The sequence below is a fragment of the Sapajus apella genome, unplaced genomic scaffold (assembly GCF_009761245.1).
Source record: "Sapajus apella isolate SASKATOON/1434 unplaced genomic scaffold, GSC_monkey_1.0 scaffold84, whole genome shotgun sequence".
Taxonomy (NCBI): domain Eukaryota; kingdom Metazoa; phylum Chordata; class Mammalia; order Primates; family Cebidae; genus Sapajus; species Sapajus apella.
Window position 1 is genome coordinate 4,516,402 of NW_022437024.1, and position 19,621 is coordinate 4,536,022.

The 19,621-nt window shown below is 38.9% G+C and overlaps 1 long non-coding RNA gene across 1 annotated transcript; it reads left to right on the forward strand.

Moving 5' to 3' along the window:
* Window positions 1-4,594: 4,594 nt before the first annotated feature.
* On the forward strand, window positions 4,595-14,459 carry LOC116533855. The gene is made up of 2 exons (XR_004261474.1): window positions 4,595-9,057; window positions 14,266-14,459. It is a non-coding gene; the product is annotated as an uncharacterized LOC116533855 (long non-coding RNA).
* The last annotated feature ends 5,162 nt before the right edge of the window (window positions 14,460-19,621 follow it).

A 19,621-nucleotide genomic window follows, 5' to 3' on the forward strand; every position in this document is an offset into this window, starting at 1 on the left:
AAAAATTTTTCAGTTTTATTAGGTTCTGGAATTCCTGGGTTCTTCTCCCTACATCCTATTCTGTGTCTGCTTAAATTTCTATCCATTTTGGGGGTGTCTGCTAAGCTACTTGGGAGGAAGAGAAAGGAAGCTTCTGCAGGTTCTGCCCAGCGGTAGTGGGCAGAGTGCAGCTGCGCAGGCCCCCTCGAACCTCAGAGGCTGGGAGAGAAATGCTGGTGCCCTGAGAGAGGCTTTTTCTCAGGAACAGCATGAAACAACACCCTTGTCTAGCTCCAGGGATTAATTAGCACTGCTTTGAAATAAATTCTTTACAAGAATCTTACTTCCCTGCAACAGAAAGCTATTTTTGAATTTGGACCAATTTACTATTATTAAATGAGACTAAGGATAGTCTTCTCCCATAGTCCTCTTATTCTGAATATAGCTAATGACTTCAAAGCCATGTATCAATACCATCCTTACTTTCATAGTGGTCAGGCCTTGCTTCTAGGTCCTGGGTGAAGAAAGGAGTGCTATGGTTTGAATATGTGTCCCCTCCAAATCTTGTGTTGAAATTTGATCTCCAGTGTTGGAGATGTGGTCTAGTGGGAGGTGTTTGGCTCAGGGGGCGGATCCGTCATGATCAGCTTGGTGCCATTCACTTGGTAGTGAGTGAGCTCTCTGCTGTTCTTTCGCTGGAGAGCCTGTTGTTAAAAAGAATCTGGCACTTCCCTTCCCCTTGCTTTCCTCTCTTGTCCTGTGATCTCTCACTCATTGGCTCCCCTTTATCTTCTGGTATGAGTGTAAGCAACCCGAAGCCCTTACCAGAAGCAGATGCTGGTGCTGTTTTAGCTTCCAGAATTATAAGCCAAGTAAGACAGGAGGCAACTATGGTCTTTGCTACAGACTAGGCCTAGAGTTAAGTATTTGTGGTGCTGATGGGGAAAGTTGAAACCATTACACAGTTTAATCTGCCTCAGGTTCAAGGATATTTGGGGCAGCTCTGTTGGCACTCCCTAGATAGAAGGCCAGGAGAGGAAGGAGAATTGTTTCAAGAGCTCATAGGAGACTCTGTGGATCCCCGACTCAATAGTTAGATGGCAGCTGGAAGAGAGAAGAAATAACCTATGGACTATGGGTGTACCCACAGTCCACCAAGAAGGGATTCCCAGCTCTTGCACTCCATCTTCGGATCTTCTAACTCTCCCTCATGAGTGCTCAGAAACTCCCTAGTGAGCCTCCCTGTCATCATGCTCCAGCAAAGTGGTATCACAGAACATTTGTCTCTGGCTTCTTGTACTTCATTAAATTTACAAAATCTGATAAAATTTATACTGCTTATCAAAGAGAATAAATGTTGTCTTCCAACAGGCACAAAGGCCAAATCAGGGTGGGAAATTAAAACGCATGTCAAAATTACGTCTTTACATAATCATTTTTAAATTGTCAAGAATCTACACCTATTCCTAAAATCTCTTCTATTGATAATTATTAGTAGCCATAAATAACCTAAATAAATAGCCAATCTTTTTGCTAAAGGTGCAAAATTTGTTTCTTTTTGAGTTTGTAAAATGAATGATTAAGGGACATTGGAAGCCCCTTTCCTTTGTAGAAGGTATTCCCTAAATTACAGAAGTGCAGTAACTAAAGATAGCATGGCCCATTCAGGTTTTCAGGAAGGATTAAAGAAATAAAAGTAAAACCTCAACATCATTTTGGCTACATGTTTGTTTATATTTAAGATTATTTAGGATAAATTCTTACATGCAAATTTGTATACAAGTAGATTTAAAAAACTGATAGATATTGCCAGATTGCTCTTATGAAAGGTAGAAACGATTTATACAAGAAAATTCTATTTACCTTAACACTGGATTTTATTATCAAACAATTATTTAAAGCCAGTGGAATTTATATTTGGAACTTTGAATTCCAAGAGTTCTGTTGAACTCTTGTAGAAATGCAAAACAACAACTTTAACATTAGCTAGAGCAAAGTTTTAATATTATGCATCAATCACAGTACAGTTCTGTGTACTCAAGTTCAATTTATTTTAACACAAATTATTGAGCCTCTTCTACGTTCAAGGGACTACACTACGGCTGGAGGCAAAAAGGTGGACAGAATGTGGTCCCCTACTCTGAAGCAGTTCCTAATAGTGTGGAGGACACCAGCATGTAAATCAATCATGACAAAAGGGCTGAAGAATGATAAAAATACCAATAATAATCATCATTATAAAGTGAGAAGTAAATTCTATAGTCCAAATAGTATGTCTAAACACGCAGAAATGTGAAACACCCATGGAGAATTAAATAGTAACACATGTTCTATGTATTTATGCAAAAAAGTGAATGGTGCAAATACAGGTAGTGCGATTTTTTTCAACTGCCTCAAGAATATGAAACCCAATTGTTATAAAGACGTCAGGAACTCTATCTTAAATCGCTATCTAAAGCCCCTGCCTCATTTTCCTGGCTGCAATCTCAAGTAGATATCAAGTTAAAGAAACCACTTGGCACAGAGAAGAAATGTCACAGAAAAATCTCTAAATGCTATTGATTTTTAAAGAATGGCATAAATACCCTCTGTAGCATTCATCCCCAGAATGGAAGTGAATGAAGGATTACTCAAGAGTACATGCAGAATGTCATCATTCTGCAGCAAATGAAGGATTACTCAAGAGTACATGCAGAATGTCATCATTCTGCAGCAATGTACAACATTCAATGATAAGCATGAGACAGTAAACTTTAGCCAAAAGGGGACTCTGTTCACCACTGGGTTCCTATGGCTTTGCATTCAGTAAGTGTTGATCGAATGAGTAAGAATGTTGTGATACTAGTAATGTGCTGCAAATTTTCACTTAGATTCAATTTTGATATGCATACAAAATCTTTTAAAGGCCAAACTTCTAGACATCTTTGAAAGTTTGAAGCAAAACTCTTCTTCAGAACATAGGCTCAAAAGGTACCGAAGGAGCAAGGTGAACTGCAAGCTTCTAGAGACAGAGCATGCTTGACACATAGATTGACTGAAGAGAAGCAAAATAGTTGAATTGCTCGTGGTAGTGGATCCCTGTCCAGATCTTCCTTCAGGACTGACGCACTCATTCCTTAACACCTGGGAAATTGGTGATTGACAGCACTGACCTGAATGACTGTCTGGGAATTACCCTCAAGGAAGAGAGCTACTTGGCCAAAAGTAGCTCACCCTCCTTTCCCTAGAGCAGCCCTCATCTATGAATCGTTGATAGGGCCTGGAACAAGGTATGTGTAATGAAGTCCCATGCTCCTTGCCTCAAGGTGGGACAACTCGGAATACTTATTCCAGCTCAAGGACTTTCATGGGACTGTCTGAGGTCTGCCTGCATCGCAATTGCATTCTTCCACTGGCATAATCCTTCTTCCTTTACTTCCTCACAGATGTGGGTCCCGTGAGCACTCCCCAATAAACTTCATGCATGCAGTTCTCTGTCCCAGAGTTGGTTTGCTGGGGAGCCTGACCAGCGATGTTCTATGTCACTTATTATTTCTAAATAAAGAAGAGGAATCTCTTCTAAAGGCTAAATCATCCCCCGGAGAACTGGGTTTTGGCCTTGGTTCAAGCTCAGTGCTAGGCATCCATGTATTCCAAAAAATGTAAAGTGGTAATCAGACAATCAGAGAGAGTTTCTTAGAATGTCATCTTTTGAATCTCTGATTTTCTACCATTTAGCTACTTACTATTATGTTAGAATATTACAAAATATTTTGAGTTTAATTTTAAGTATAGTTAATATTTATTTAGCACTTATTTGTTTACTATTTCTGTTGTAAAATGAAACACAGTTTCAGAAAAATCACACAGAACTCTGTAGATTAATGAGCGATGCATTTGTTGAAATAATTACTCATGTTTAGAAATAGAACTTTTCTAGCTACCCAACGAGCCCCGTTCCAGTTTCAACACTTCTCTCTTCCTTCAAAGTAACCACTATCCTGATTCTATAATAAGCATTTTTTTGGCAGTTCTTTATAGTTTCATCAAAATTGTGTATCCCTAGACACTATAATTTTGTCTTGCCTATTTTTCAAATTTTAAGTCTTCTAAATCTTTTTAAATCCGCAGGTCCTCCCTCTGTCCCTTTCTTTTCTTCACAAATTATTTATTGAAGAACCTGAGGGATTTGATCTGCAGAATTTCTTACAGTTTGTATTTTTCCCTTTAACACTTTCTTCTGTCCTCTGTATTTCTACAAATTGGCAGCTGGGTCCAGAGTAGTGTTGATCCCTTCTGAAAGATGAAATTTCAATCCCAATTCAATCCATTCAAATAGCTTCGCTGAAGCTCAAATTGTCCTGCATTTGGCTAGTGGGAACCTCCTTGGGTCGGCTTTCGAGTTCTTTTATTTATTTATGTATTTATTTATGTATTTATTTATTTATTTTTGAGATGGAGTCTTGCTCTGACGCCCAGGTTGGGGTGCAGTGGTGCAATCTGAGCTCACTGCAACCTCCACCTCCTGAGTTTAAGCGATTCTCCTGCCTCAGCCTCCTGAGAAGCTGGGATTACAGGTGCATACCACCATGGCTGGCTAATTTTTCTTTTTTTAGTAGAGATGGAATTTCACCATGTTGGCCAGGCTGGTCTTGAACTCCTGACCTCAAGTGATCCACACCCTTTAGCCTCCCAAAGTGTTGGGATTACAGGCGTGAGCCACTGTACCAGCCATTGAGTTCTTTTAACATTACTCTGATAATTTTTTTCGTTATTTGCCATGACAGGGTTTTCCAGGTGCATCTCGTACATTTCTTACCCTAGACATGGAAATAGCCACTTCTTCAAGAAGACTTGGGTGTTGTTTTGAGGGGGAATGATATTTTTAAGGTCACAACCTGTTTGTTAGAGATGGTGATTGTTTCTGAGCATCTTCAGTGGACAAAGTTATTTCATGAGTTCATACTGATAGTTCTAACTTAAATTCTGGAACACAAGTTTTGTTGTATTTTTTTACTTAACCCCTGTATTACACCTGTATTTCCTTTCTTGCATCCCAAAATCTTAGTTCCCAAGGACAAAGGAGATCATAGAATCAGAACAGTGCATAATTAATCATTTACTCAATTCTAATATTACACACCCAAACAATATTAGTAGACCACTGGCAATATAGTTACTGAAAATAACTAAATTGTTTTTGCAAATACTTTCTTCATTCTCCCCATTAAGAGTTTTGGCTGTGCTACATCTATATTATCTAAACATGTAGCCTTAAAACTATACTTTCCCCTTTTATGAATGCTTATTTGATCTTAGTTGTATAGTAACTGTATGTTTTACGTATCGTATTTAGTCCTACTCATCAGTCCTTATACATATGTCTCTCTAGTGATTTCGATGATCTGAAGCTCATTTCTAGTATATTCCTCAGTTAGGGCTCATGGGAATAATATTCCTTGAGTTCCTGCATATTGATGACAGTCTGTTTATGTTTTTTCTACCTGAAAGTCACTTTTACTGGGAAAAACGTCCTTTAAAGATATTTTCTTTAGACATTTCTTTTCTTGAGTATATTAATTAGGCTACTCTATTTTCTTGTGTCATAACATATTGCTATTGTAACGTCTGATGGTAACCTAATTTTTTCTTTATAAGCCACTTGCCTTTTTTTCTTGAATCCTCAATAAACTTTTTTTTTCTTTAAAATCCAATTATTTTTATTAGAATACACCTTGTTGTTGGTGATTTTGAGATTATATTCTTAGATGTGTGGTGTGCTCTTGTACTGTGTACTTTCAATTATCTTTTTTAATTTCAGGAAAGTATTTTTGATTCATTGTTTTTACTACTATTTCTTATCCTTATTCTGATTTTCTTCCTCAGGGATTCCTATATTATATAATTTAAATCTTCTTTTCCTATCTTCTCTTTGTCGATTTCTCTTTAATCCATTTTAGCTCTTTATTTCTTTTTGATTTTTAATTTTTTTTTCCTTTTCACCAAATATTCTCTTCAGGCATATTTAGTGCTTATTTGCTTTTGTGTTCCTTCTAGTTTAGTCTTCACTTCTGAAACGACTTTTTCATTTATTTATAATTCTTTCCTATCTTCTGTCACCTGATTTCTGAGTTTTTCTAATTCTGATTTATGCTGTTCTTTTACATCTTGTATCATATTCTTAATGTCTTTTAGCTCATTTTGAAATAGGTTACAGTTTTGATCTGTCCCTGTCTTTCTGATATGCTTTTATTATCTATAGTGATGTTATTCTGCTCCTTATTCTCTTTTATCTTATAATAAATTTGCATGGGACTTGACTTCAATACTTTTCTGCTGCTCATTTTTATGTGAGATCAGTTTTCTTAAATTTTAGAGGCCTGGCTCAGGTGGCTTTTGTAACTTTGGAGAGTTCCCTCTTCTGCCGTTTTCCAAGACTTCCTGGTTCTGTTTTCCTCCTCCACTACAATCTGGATCATTTCTTTCCTTTGTCCCTATTGGGCCTGATTTGCTCAGATTTAATTCCATTCCAGCAGTTTCACCTCAGTGCAAGAGCCTTTCCTGGAAAAGAGCTCCATCCTGGAAGAAGGGTCATAAGTGTTAGATTCCTAAGGTTCCTCCAGTTCCTACCACAGGCCCCCTTGTACTGCCCATTGTTGGACTGGAAACCTCCCAGTTTCAGTGGCTGTTTTTAAATGGGCACACAGTGCTTTGTCTTTGATTCTCTCTGCTTTCTGCGGCACAGACACTGATACCACTCTGGTCTTGCAGCTGTTGGTGGTTTGTCCTCACTGGCTGATATTTAAGATTTGTAAAGAAATGTAATCATCTAATTTCATTGCAAATGTTAGCCATGGATTTTTGTTTTGGTATCTGATTACTTTGTCTGTTTTAATGCAGAAATTCAGAGAGATAAAATATGTATGTTTATCACATCCACTGCCACCGTCTTCTTCTGAACACTAAGTATTTGCCAAGCACTCTCTTACATATTGTCTCATTCAATTTTTACAACATCCGGGTGGAGTAGGAATAATTATCATTCTTATTTCATATAGAGGGAAACTCAGGCTTAGGAGGTCAAATAGCTTTTGAAGTGGTAGAGCGGGGATTTGAACCAATGTCTGGGTGATTACTAAGTCTGCTAATCTTTATGTCAAAAATATTTTAAAATCAGTTCTTTAAAATTTAAAATATAGATTCCCATAGAATGTTTTCTAACCAAAATATTATAATTTATGGTTAATAAAATATTAGAAAATATTAGTTTTTGAGCAGAAGAATTTGGATGATTTTTTTCTTTTGTGGACATCCTCAAATTTCTCTAATGAGTCTACATTAAGTAAAAATGAAACATCCAATACATCTTATTTTAAAAATTAAAACAAGCGTGGCTGCATAGTTCTTTCGTGAGTCTTCAAAAGTTTATTTAATTCGTGATGTACCTGGAATATAGTATGTATGTGTGTGTGGATACTTATGCATACACATACATTTGATTAAAGCGGCAAATCATGCGTCTGCAAAAGTAATAGTAATAGCATAATTGTTAAGATGCTTAATGGTTAAGGATGTCAGATTTACGTTTAGACAGACTTGAGTTTGAACACTGGGTCTTTGTCTTATCTGGTTACCTTGGATGACTTATTCAGCTCATTCAAGCTTCAGTAAAGTGGAATAACTTCAAAGGATTGTCCTGGTCATAAAACGACGTAATACATGTGATGCAAAGTACTTAAGGCGGTACTAAGCAATAATAAGCAGTCACCAAATATGAATAGTTGTGAAACACAACAATAACAAAAAATCAGGCATAGTAAAAATAAAAGGAGGATTGTAGCTATTCTGAAAAAAATTCTGTGTAATGTCAAGCCTGCAGAAATAGATGGCTTTTTTGTTTGTTTGCTTTGCAGAGGGGAGGGGATTTTTTTTTTAAACCAATTTATCAGAGATCAATGAGTGCCTTAAAAATATTTTCACAGCTGGAAGAAATGAGAGTTAAAGTAAGTAATCTTAGAATAGGTGGTCCAGTGTGGAACTGACAGCTTACACATCACATAAAAGGCATGTATAGGTCAGATACCTGTTGCAACTTGGAAATTGACTTCCTGTAGTGTTCTGGGGACAGATTGGAAATTGCCCTGCTGAGCCAGTATATACTTGACAGAAAACTTAGGTCTCCCAAGGAACTGATTTGGAAGGCCATTTGTAACCCTGATAACTGTAAACAAATTGTACTGAAGTGGTAACTTCAAATGTGTGTTGGTGCAAACTCTTAGGCTATTCAACTGCAATGAGTTTAATTGGTTATAAGAGTGTTGTTCTCCTTGGACAGCGTAATACCCACCTCTCCTTCCCCACTGAATTTGCTATTTTGTGATGGCTGCTGTTGAGATAATAGAAGCATTTCATTTTATTGAGCGCAAATACACGATTAAAATGTATAAACAAGATTTCTCCCTTTCAAATTTTGGGCTGTAACATCATTTGTTCAGTGATAAGCTGCCTGTTAGCATCATCCATAAGAGATATGGAGGCCATTTTCCGTAGCCACAATGTGGGGAAGATAGAGAAGGTTAGGAATGGTGCATTTATTGTAAGAGGAATTCCCCAGTGCTGCAGGCAGTGTGGCCAGTTGAGACACATTTCTGGTAGTTAGTGATTGGATTTGTTCACCTGCCTTCCTGGGCCTGGCTCCCCACTGGGGAAGTCCGGTAAGGCTGACAGATAATAAGCTTCGGTGACAACAACTGTACCACTGACTCCAGTACACCTATGATGGGAAATCCTAAGGTGAAAAGAATCTGTGAGCTAACATGGTGGCTAGAAAACCTCCTGCTACAAATGTGAGTTGTGGTTGTCACTACACAGATGATTTTCAGCTGCAAGAATCTAGAATGGATTCTCCTGAGGTTTCCAGTTTCTGTAGAAGGTAGATTTTTTTTTTCTCCTGAACAACTAGATGTGTTTATTTTCTGATAAGTATTTTGTGACTCTTGAAACTAATAATGATTATCTCTTTGATTTGATCACTAGGGAGTCCCATGTGTGTCTCATCTCAACAAATATTATAATATCCCTAAAGACAGGAGCTTTTATGTAGTTATTTATCTGGAGAACAGAGGTGCATCTCTCTCTATTAGTCTCTTCATTTTCCCTTCACTGTGATTTCCTCATCCATCATTTATTCCCCAGTATATATACTTTCTTGTGAGGCATTTCAGTCTTTTAAAATCAAGTTATATTAGTTCTACACCTAATAGTTTCCACGTCAGGCTAAGAAGAAGTACAGAGGGAGCCTAACTTTACCTTTCATTGTTTTGGTCAGTAATTAATTACATCTTCACTTAGTAGAGAGGATGAAGCTGCTAGGAGTGTATATGGTCTGTTCCATTTATTGCCTTTTGAGAAAAACTTTCTTGGCCACTTAGTTGTTATAATCAGTAATTACATCTTTATTAAATAATTTGTAAGATCCTATTCCTGAGTTCTGTGTGCTCATGTAAAACAGGTTTTTAAAATGCTGTCTTGATCTGGTTTGGAGTCACTGACTAGAGGCTGGTCCTTCTTGAGCATCCCATTAACTATGCACCCCAAGCACCTGCTTGATTGGGTTCTCACACTCTGGGCCACTATAGCTGCTCTAATTGTCCCAGAGTCAGGATATTAGGAAACCAGAGCTCACCCCTATTTCGCAGCCTGCTGAATTTATTCAAAGTAGCCAATCCTTAACCTGCTTGCCGGCCTCATCCTTTCCTTCCCACACAAACCACAGTGAAGGTGTTTCCCTGAATTCTCCTTCCTCTGACTCACCCCAGTGCTTCTCCAGCTCGGTTGTCTTAGTCCATTTAGGCTGTTGTAACAAAATGCCTGGGACTGGGTAATTTACAAAGAACAGAAATGTATCTCTGGAAGTTCTGGAGGCTGGGAAGTCTAGGATCAAGGCACTGTCTGGGGAGGGCTGGCTCTTTCCATTTCCAAGATGGCGACTTGTTGCTGCGCGCTCACATGGTGGAATGAGGAAAGCGGAAGGGCACAAGGGGCTTAAGTTGCATCCCTTTAGCCTTTTTGCAAGGCACTTATCCATTTATGAAGGCAGAATCCTCATGACTTAATCACTTCCCAAGAGGCCCCACCTCTTAATACTACCACAATAGGGAATGAGTTTCAGCATGAATTTTGTAAGGGACATGCTAAAATCATAGCAAGTGGCTGTGTTCTCCCCAGGGAATGGTGCAGATAACAAAACTGTAAAACTCTTTCTGGTTTCTTTCTCTTGAGCTGCACCTTGACCTCACCATACCTCACCCAAGGTAATATGGTTAAAATAATGAGTCAGCTTTTCAAAGTCCACTTTTAAAAGATTTTCTATTTATGTTTTTGGGCTTTTTGTTTGATTTTCTGAGACTCATGTTGGTATTTTCGATTTCTGTTATTTTCAAAGAATTTAAGAGATTAAAAATACAATGTAATCTGTACAAAGTAAAAAATTGTAATATAAATTTATCAAAAATGTAAATTAAAATGTAAAAACTTTAAAGATTTTTTAATCTATGCTTGTAACAACATATTTTCTCCCAAAAGAGTCAAAAGAATCTATTACAATTAAAAGGTAAAATACAAACTATAGTAAATGAATATAACATGTTAAATGTTATAGAATTCACATTTATATAACTGACATTTTGAAGTTAATTAAAAAATATTGAATTAAATTTTATGAAATATTTTTATAAAGAGAACTATTCAAAATTCTAAAGTTCAATATGCATCAGTTTGCCAGTGTAAAGAAATGATAACATGTTTCATGTATGTTGTCTAGCCTAGCAGTTTTGAACCAGTGAGGCAGTGGCAACTTTGCCCTTTAGGAGAGAATTGGCAAGAGATATTACCTAGAGATATTTTTTGGTTGTCACAGGCATTGGGAAAAGAATGGCGAGTGGGGAGGCGTTATTGGACAGAAGCCGGAGATATTGGTAAATATCTTACAAAGCACAGAATAGCTCCCACAACACATAAAATAGATAACTTACAAATGTAAATAGGTTAGAGGTTGAGGAACACACACACACAAAGGGAAGAGTAATATGAATAGTACAAGATTCTAAGATGCTCATCAGCCACCACGTGTGATGGTTTCTTATATTGTACTAATTTGTGAGTAGTTCTGAAACCATGGGACACAAAGAAAATCAAGAAAAACATTTAGCATTCCTGGGAAACAATACTTCATTATGCAATAATCTATTGTGTTCATGCTACCTCAGAGGAAAGATCTGACAAGTTAATTAATTTGTCTTGTCTCATAAGTGCCTCTGCCACTGAAATCTTCCTCATGCTCCAAAGCAGGGCTCATTCATTAGGAGTGCCACAACCCACAAACTTTTACAGCAATTAAATGAAGTTATGCTTTTTGTGGGAGATATGGGGCAAGAGATGAAGAGCATTTCTTGGAATAGAAGTGTTATGCCAATACTAGATCCTGAGGGACAGAGGCACAAATGCAGTCTTCAATGACTCTCTGTGTGTGTGTGCATGTGCACATGTGCTATGCGGACCCCCTAAAGCACCAGCCCAGCATAAAGGCCTCTTGTGCTCAGATCTAAAGACAGTTCTGTCATAAATATTTTTATAATGTGTGAAATTTGAGACCTTGGATTTTCAACTTGAAACCAGAAGGTGTTTAGCTGAGAATCAAGTCAGGAAATCAATGGACCCTACTGTAATACTAGATTTCACTTTACAGTTATTCCTGAATACTGTAATAAAGGACAAGTGTTTCTGTAAGTCTGAAAGACTCTTGATGAAAGGGCAGTGGGTGCATAGACCAGTCCCAGGTAGTTGTTTGTGCCTAGAGCAAGATTAGAGGTGAAAGGGGGGATGTGGGTGAGGCCTGGGGGCACAGTGGCCCTTGATCCTAAAGCTGCCTTTGCCTGATTCTACCCAGGGGATTGTAAGGGAAAGAAAACTTCAGTTGAAACACTTTCACTATGCTGGATCTTATTTCCCTCCCCCACTCCAATTTCCCTGGTTCATTTTCTCTTAATTGGTCCTGATTGGAAGTCATCATAAATCAGAATAATTTCTCTTTCATGCTCTTCAAATTTTAACTTACGAAAAAAAGTCTTCAGCTGGAAATGTCCATAAAAAATGAATGTCAGTGGTTTCATCTCTAACAGGGAGAAAATGAAACTCAGACATTTTGGAGTCACAGTCAAACTACCTCAGTATGATTGTGAATTGATTTATACAGGGCCTTAAGAAACTTCATGTCCTTTTTGGAATGTACTAAGCAGGAATCACTCTTTCACAAATCCAGAAATTATAACCACCCGTGAAGTTAAATGCTGTATCTGTCTTAGCCTAGGTCTGTACTAGGCTGATAATTTACTTCAAGACTCAAAAAGGCAATTTGACTCTGCTATCTAGTTCTCAAAATGACTTATTCAACACTGAGTATTTAGATAAAGACTGAAGATTTCCTTCTTTCCTCCCTCCCTTTCTGCTTCCCTTCCTCTTTTCCTTTCTTTCTCCCTTCCTTCCTCCTTTTTTCCCTTCCTTCCTTCCCTTTCTTTCCTCTCCCTTCTCTCCTTCTTTCTTTCCATTTTTTAGCCCACATGCTGTGGGTGACATTCTGGTGACAGCCTGCTATCATCAGCAGGAACAGTGTGGGAAATATCAATTTATATATGGACAGAGGTTATACATGTTCCCTTAGCTCCAAGGTTGCAAATGGGAACAATCTGCTTTCTAGTGATTTCCAGTCACTATTTGCATAATTTAAAATCTAACATATTAAAGACATTTATGCATCAGTATTTATGAGTTGGCTAGATATCAACTACCAAATCTATAATGTAGAGATTGAGAAGGGGTAGGGTATGTGTAAGTTACTTCATTTTGAAAAAGCCACGGAATTTATCTCTTTCATTAACTTCCTCAACTCGTAGGCTCTGGGCATGAGACTCAGAGAAAGACACTTTAGTGAAACAAGTCCAGGAACCCAACTCAAATTATAGGGTAGTCTATTTTTTGGAGCAATTTTTTAATTTTAAAAACTCACACTGTTGGTGCTGTATAGCTCAGCCAGGAAACCTCAGATGTTAAGGGAGTAGAACATTTATCTTGAAATTATGTCTCACTCCCTTAGAGTTTGGTGGAGACACTTCCTGATAGAGCTCTCAGTGCACCATCATCTCACTAAGGCCAATAGGAAGGCTGCCTTACGTAGTTTTTCACTTAGTGGCTGTATGACCTTGAACAAGTCCTGAGCATCACTTTATTAATTAAACAGAGACAACAACTGCTTTTCTTACTTTGCAGAGTTGGGAAACCTAAAATTGGTAAATACCAGCTATAGTCCAGATGAAATACCCACAGCTTTATACATGTCAGGCAGCAGCATGACAACAAACATCAGTGGTCGTGGAGAACAATGAGGAGAGGATGGTTGTCTTTTTCTGGAGAGCAAAGTGTTCAAGACAGACTCCTAAGGATTAGTCAGGTGGAGCAGGGAAGGGACACTGTAAGAGGAAGCCTAAAAAGGTGAAATAAAATTTCTTGCACTTCAAATGTTGCTGAGGCTTCGTCTAGCATTTAATCATTCTCTCACTTGGCAAGGCTAGTTAAACTTCGTTTACTGAAGGAAAAACAGATTTTAGACTGTTGAGATTTGGGGAGTGGCACCTACATGAGATGCAGAAATATTTTCTCTTACAGGATGAATAAAAGGCTTCTCGGCCAGAAAACCAGGTCTTTCCCTTTAGTCTTCCAATACCTCTCAAAAAAAGAGTTTGAAGACTTCTAAGCATTCATGTCTTTTTTTCTTTTTTTTTTTTTTTGAGATGGAGTTTCGCTCTTGTTACCCAGGCTGGAGTGCAATGGTGCGATCTCGGCTCACCGCAACCTCCACCTCCTGGGTTCAAGCAATTCTCCTGCCTCAGCCTCCTGAGTAGCTGGGACTACAGGCACGCGCCATCATGCCCAGCTAATTTTTGTATTTTTAGTAGAGAGGGGGTTTCACCTTGTTGACCAGGATGGTCTCGATCTCTTGACCTCGTGATCCACCCTCCTCGGCCTCCCAAAGTGCTGGGATTATAGGCGTGAGCCACCAAGCCCGGCCAGCATTCATATCTTAAGTAGGATTTCCCATTATACTTATTGAGCTAAAGTAACTGTGCTCACAGGATACTTTTCTGCCTATTTTCTATGCCTTTTGGTCATGTAAGTGAGGTGGTTGTAGAGACAGATGGACAGAGAAGGAAAGGGAGGGGGCAGAGATAGAAGGGGAAAAGAGTGAAAAGGCAGGAGCATCTGCTGTGTATCAAACACTGCATCAGGCATTTTACATTTTAGGAAGTTAAATCATACAGTGTGACACAGTCTTTGCCTATTCCAATGATTACTGGACATTTGAGATTAATTGATTGTTTTCAGGTTAAGTGACAATAACTAAATAATGACTTTCTATCTCTTTGAGCCAGGTGGCACCTTTGAATGGGACAAAAGAATTCCTCCTTGCCTTGCTAAATAGACAAGCTATATTCCTGTACTCTTATGCCAGAGCTTCATACTCTACAGGTTACCCAGCAGTCAAGTATTCTAGGCTCTGACAGAATGCTAAAGTCCTGATGAAGCTACTCACCAGCTTTTGAGAGCTTTTCTGTGTCTCCTGAGGAGCATTACGTTTACTGATAAGACATAGATGAATGAATAAAGCCTAGAGATCAATTAACAGGCTAGTGCACCTTATCTAATCAGACTGTGACATTCACACCAAAGCTTTCCTTGAGTGCCTACCTAGAAGGTGTTTCATAGAGAACACAGTTGCTTAAAATGGGCACCTGCTTTTTAAGGTAAACACACTGGGTTTCCAGATCTGGATTTTTGCTGGGTCCATACAATATTTGCCTTTTTTTTTTTTTTTTTTTTTTATGAGAGTCCTATCTTTGGGCTAAAGGGATTAGGAGCCTTCAGTGTAATCTTACTTTTTTCACATTTTAGATAGGCTTTCACTTGATTTTATTGGCCTGATGGAATTCATAGACTAAGGAGAAAAATGAAAGAGAACAAGAGGGCTCAAGCTGAATTTGACAGTCCACAGGATTTTTTTTCCATAAGCATGGCGGAGTGCTTTTGCAGGGTGATTTCCATTGTCTGTTATTCATAAGACCAACTCTCTGGGTAGAAAGTCCTAAGTCTCTTCTTCTTGTATGAGGGTGAAGTGCGTCTGTCAAAGCAATAGAATTCTGGGGCAGTGGTTATTCTGACTTCCCATCTCTCCTTTAATTTAAAGGACTCCCATGACCCTACCATTAACTAAGTTAAAAAAATATAAGAGATGTAACAGGTTGGCAGAGGGACATGAAAAATGAATTTTATTTGGAAATATTGAAATGGAAACTTCATGTAGAGATAACTAATAGATGGGTTGAGAAATAGTCCTGAAACTCAGAAAAGAGATAAGGGCTGAACATGGCTCATTCAGGCCTAGTTAGTAGTTGACATTTAAGTGAGATTTCCTAGGGACAATGGTGCATAGGGTGAGTGTGGAGGGAACATCAAGGTCTTGTGGCCCTGAAGGCAGAAGAAAATCAGTACATAAAAATTACCACCAGGACACATGATACCCAACTAAAATTGAAATAAAAACTATCTATTGGTTTAAACCATGATGATAAAATTTTAGCCATCTTCATAAATTATACTTTGAGATAGATGGTGGTGGTTGGTGGTAAAACAGAATATCTTTCAGAGTGTAAGATTTCATAGAGGTTTGCATGTCGGGGGATCTGGGGACCAGAGCATGAGATAATGAGAGAAGTAGAGATAAGTATGTTTAAAGGGAGGGGAAAATATATGTGTGGGTATGCATATGAGTGTGTGGAGGCAAAACTGAGCTGTGGAATATTCAGTGAGTATCCCTTTGCATTTAGCAGCCATTTATAAAAATACTATTATGTATAGAAATGTACTCCAGAAGTAACTGATGGATATACATGAGCCTTTGACCATGTGCATCATCCACCTAGTAAACATACTACTATTAAGTTTAAAATGTTAACTCTAACATTCTTGTCTGTCAACAAGGTGCACTTATAATTTCAAAAATTCAGAATAAGAGGGTGCTTATCCTTCTTTGGGTCAATTTATTTTAAAACTTGTTCATCAAACATTTATGGACTTAGTTTCTTGCCACATATTTACTGAAACGTGTACAGGGTCAGGGAAAGTTACTTCCTCCTCTTGCTGGGCAATAGGGTCACAGAGCAAAGCAGTGCCTGGACATGGAGTTGAGAAGTGCAGTGCTGCCTTTGTAGGTTCGGCATGTCTCTCATTAGGTAGATCTCCTCAGAAAGGCCAGCTCTAGGGGCAAAGGGCAGTGATATGGTTTGGCTATGTCCCTACCCAAATCTCATCTTGAATTGTAGCTCCCATAATTCCCATGTGTCATGGGAGGGACCTGGTGGGAGGTAATTGAACGGTGGTGATGGAACTTATCTTTCCCATGCTATTCTCATGATAGTGAATAAGTCTCCTGAGATCTGATGAGTTTATATATGGGAGTTCCCCTGCACATGCTCTCTTGCCTGCCACCATGTAAGATGTGACTTTGTTCCTTATTCACATTCTGCCATGACTGTGAGGCCTTCTACAGCCATGTGGAACTGTGAGTCAATTCAACCTCTTTCCTTTATAAAGTACCCAGTTTGTCTTGGGTATGTCTTTCTTAGCAGCATGAAAACTCATACAGGCACCTTGATCTTTAGCCCACTGTATGGTCTGAACAAAAGCAGCCGACACAAGCATTAGTCCCAGCATGTAAAAAATAACAGGTCTAAAACTTAATCCTTCATCTATCCTTTTCCCCAGCAACTTCTCCTCCTCCTGCATTTGATTCTCTTGTGACAGCAGCATCATCCCCTCAGTAAGTGGTTTCCTGTGTACTTTCTAAATTGTGACCCATGAATGGGTTATAAAATCAATATAGGGAGTCATGACCAGCATTTAAAAACAACAATGGAATAGAAAATACCAGAGTACACTATACATAGTAAGGCTAAATATATAAGGCCCTGCATGGTGCTGAGGTTTGGGCAGTGGGGAGGTTTTAGATGGGTTGGGCGTAGGAGGACCAAAATTTGATCCTTGATGTTGCCTCTCAAAGGCAACGTCTGTAAAATATCCATCACCTCATATTCTAGATTGAATTGTACCTTCCAAAAAGATACGTTAAAGTCTTAACCCCTGGTAACTGTGAATGTGACCTCATTTGGATATAGGGTATTTGCAGTTGTAGTCAAGTTAAGATAAAGTCATACTGGATTAGAAGGTGTCCTAAATCCAATGATTCATGTCCATATGAGAGAGAGATTTGAAGACAAAGAAGAAACAAGGAAAAAGTCCATGTGAAGATGGAGGAAGAGATTGGAGGCATTCATTTACAAGCCCAAGGATGCTGAGGTTTGCCAGCAGCTACTGGGAGCTAGAGAGAGGCTTGGAGCAGATTCTTCCCTACAGACTCCCAAGGGTGAACGGCCTGCCCATAGCTTGATTTTGGACTTCTGGCCTCCAGAACTATGAGAAAGTTTCTGTTGTTTTAAGCACCTCATTTGTGGTATTTTCTTATGGCATCCATAAGAAAGTAGTCTACCAATAATCCTCATGGCCCTTTCAGGCCTCTGCTGGTGCCATGCCTTGCTCAGCAGGGCATCTTTCTGGTTCCCTGTGGCTCCAGGTACATTCACTATACAGGGGCTCACTGTGTCTCTGCTCCTCTTGGTGTTTTACTTCAGTTTGGGGAAGTTATTTAAAAAATAATATTCTGCCATGTAGTTAGCACATTTTTCTATGGTCTGTGACTTACCTATTTCCTGAGGAGAGAGACTTTATCTTTTTAAGCTATCATCTCCAATGCACAACTCTCGTGTGTATTTAATGCATGAGTCTGGTTGACAATGTGTCTGAAGGGGGAGTCATGAACACAGGTTCTCAAATGTCCGTGTCAACACCCTGTGCAATACCAGCATTTCTGGCAACCCTCTTAAAGGAATTAAAACATAAAAAATTGTTTAAATAAACGCATTGGAAGAACTGAGAAGAGAAACGTTCATTGTTGTAACACTAATCATTTGTTGCCATTCATCAGTGTAAGTAGGACTGTTTACTGCCCTGGCCATGTTTTTAAAATTTATTTATGAGATAAATTTCTGACAGTTTTAAGGATCACATACCATGAGATCACAAACCTACTCAAACTACAGTCAGATGTGTAAAGAAAATTTAGTCTCTTGATTTTTCAATAGCAATCTGATCTTCTTCACAAGCCTCCCCCCATTAGATACTGGAAGAAAAAACACAGCTATATTCTAACCTTGTGTTTAAATAGTCTCTTTACATAAACTGGCCTCTGTTTAGAGGACTCAAATAAAATGCTTAACAGTTTCTTTTTTATGCCGATTGTATTAGCTTTCAGAAGGCTGTAGCAACATGTCCCAAAGTGGGTAGCTTCAAACAGACATGCATTGCCTCATGGTTCTGGAGGCTTGATGTCTAAAGTGAAGGTGTTGGCAGGGTCTTCTCCATCTGAAATTTGCAGTGAGTCCTTCCTTGCTTCTTCCTTGTGTCTTGTAGTTTGCTGGCAATCTTCGTTGGTCCTCAGCTTGCAGCTGCATAACTGTCATCTCTGCCTTTGTCATGACCTTGGCATTCTCTCAGTGTGTCTCTGTTATCAGGTGACCGCATGCTTTTAAGGACACTAGTCACATTAGATTAGAAGCCCACTGTACTCCAGTATGACCTCATCTCAACTAATCATGTTTGCAACAAACTTATTTCCAAATAACATCACATTCCAAGGTACTGGGGGCTAGGACTGCAACATTAAGTTTTTGCAGGGACACAATTCAAACCAGGACCTCCCGTTTTTTCTTTAAGATGGCATTGAAGTACATGAAGGAGAGTGATGACTTACCTGACCATGGGTCTCTGCTTTTTGCTGGTCTCTGCTGAGGGATGAGTGTTCCAAGTTGCTTTTAGGAGTGATAGCTGAAGTACAATTCATTCTATTCTTGTTCTAATAACGTCCACCGCTGAAATGTGATGCTGGCATACCTGTAATCCATTCTGTCTCTCTGCTTGGTCACTTCTCAACTGACTTGTTAGTTTTCCTTTCGAAGCATGTGGGAAATTTGCAGTCTGATTTCTCAATCCTGTCCCCACCATCAGAGACTGAGGGCTCTCAGGATAGTTGATTTATGGCTTTCCTTCTGCCTAAACATGACGAGCCATTAAGATTCCACTACCGGCCCAGTGCGGTGGCTCACTCCTGTAATCTCAGCACTTTGGGAGGCCGAGCCAGGCGGATCATGAGATCAGGAGTTCGAGACCAGCCTGACAAACATGGTGAAACCCTGTCTCTGCTAAAAATACAAAAATTAGCTGGGCAAGGTGGCGTATGCCTGTGATCCCAGATACTCAGGAGGCTGAGGCAGGAGGTGGAGGGTGCAATGAACTGAGATTATGCCACTGCACTCCAGCCTGGCCGACAGAGAGACTTGGTCTCAAAAAAAAAAAAAAGTAAAAAGATTCCATTACTGTAGCACTCCTACATAAGGGCTGGCAATCTCAGTGTGTATCTGTCTTCACATGACCGTGTACTTAT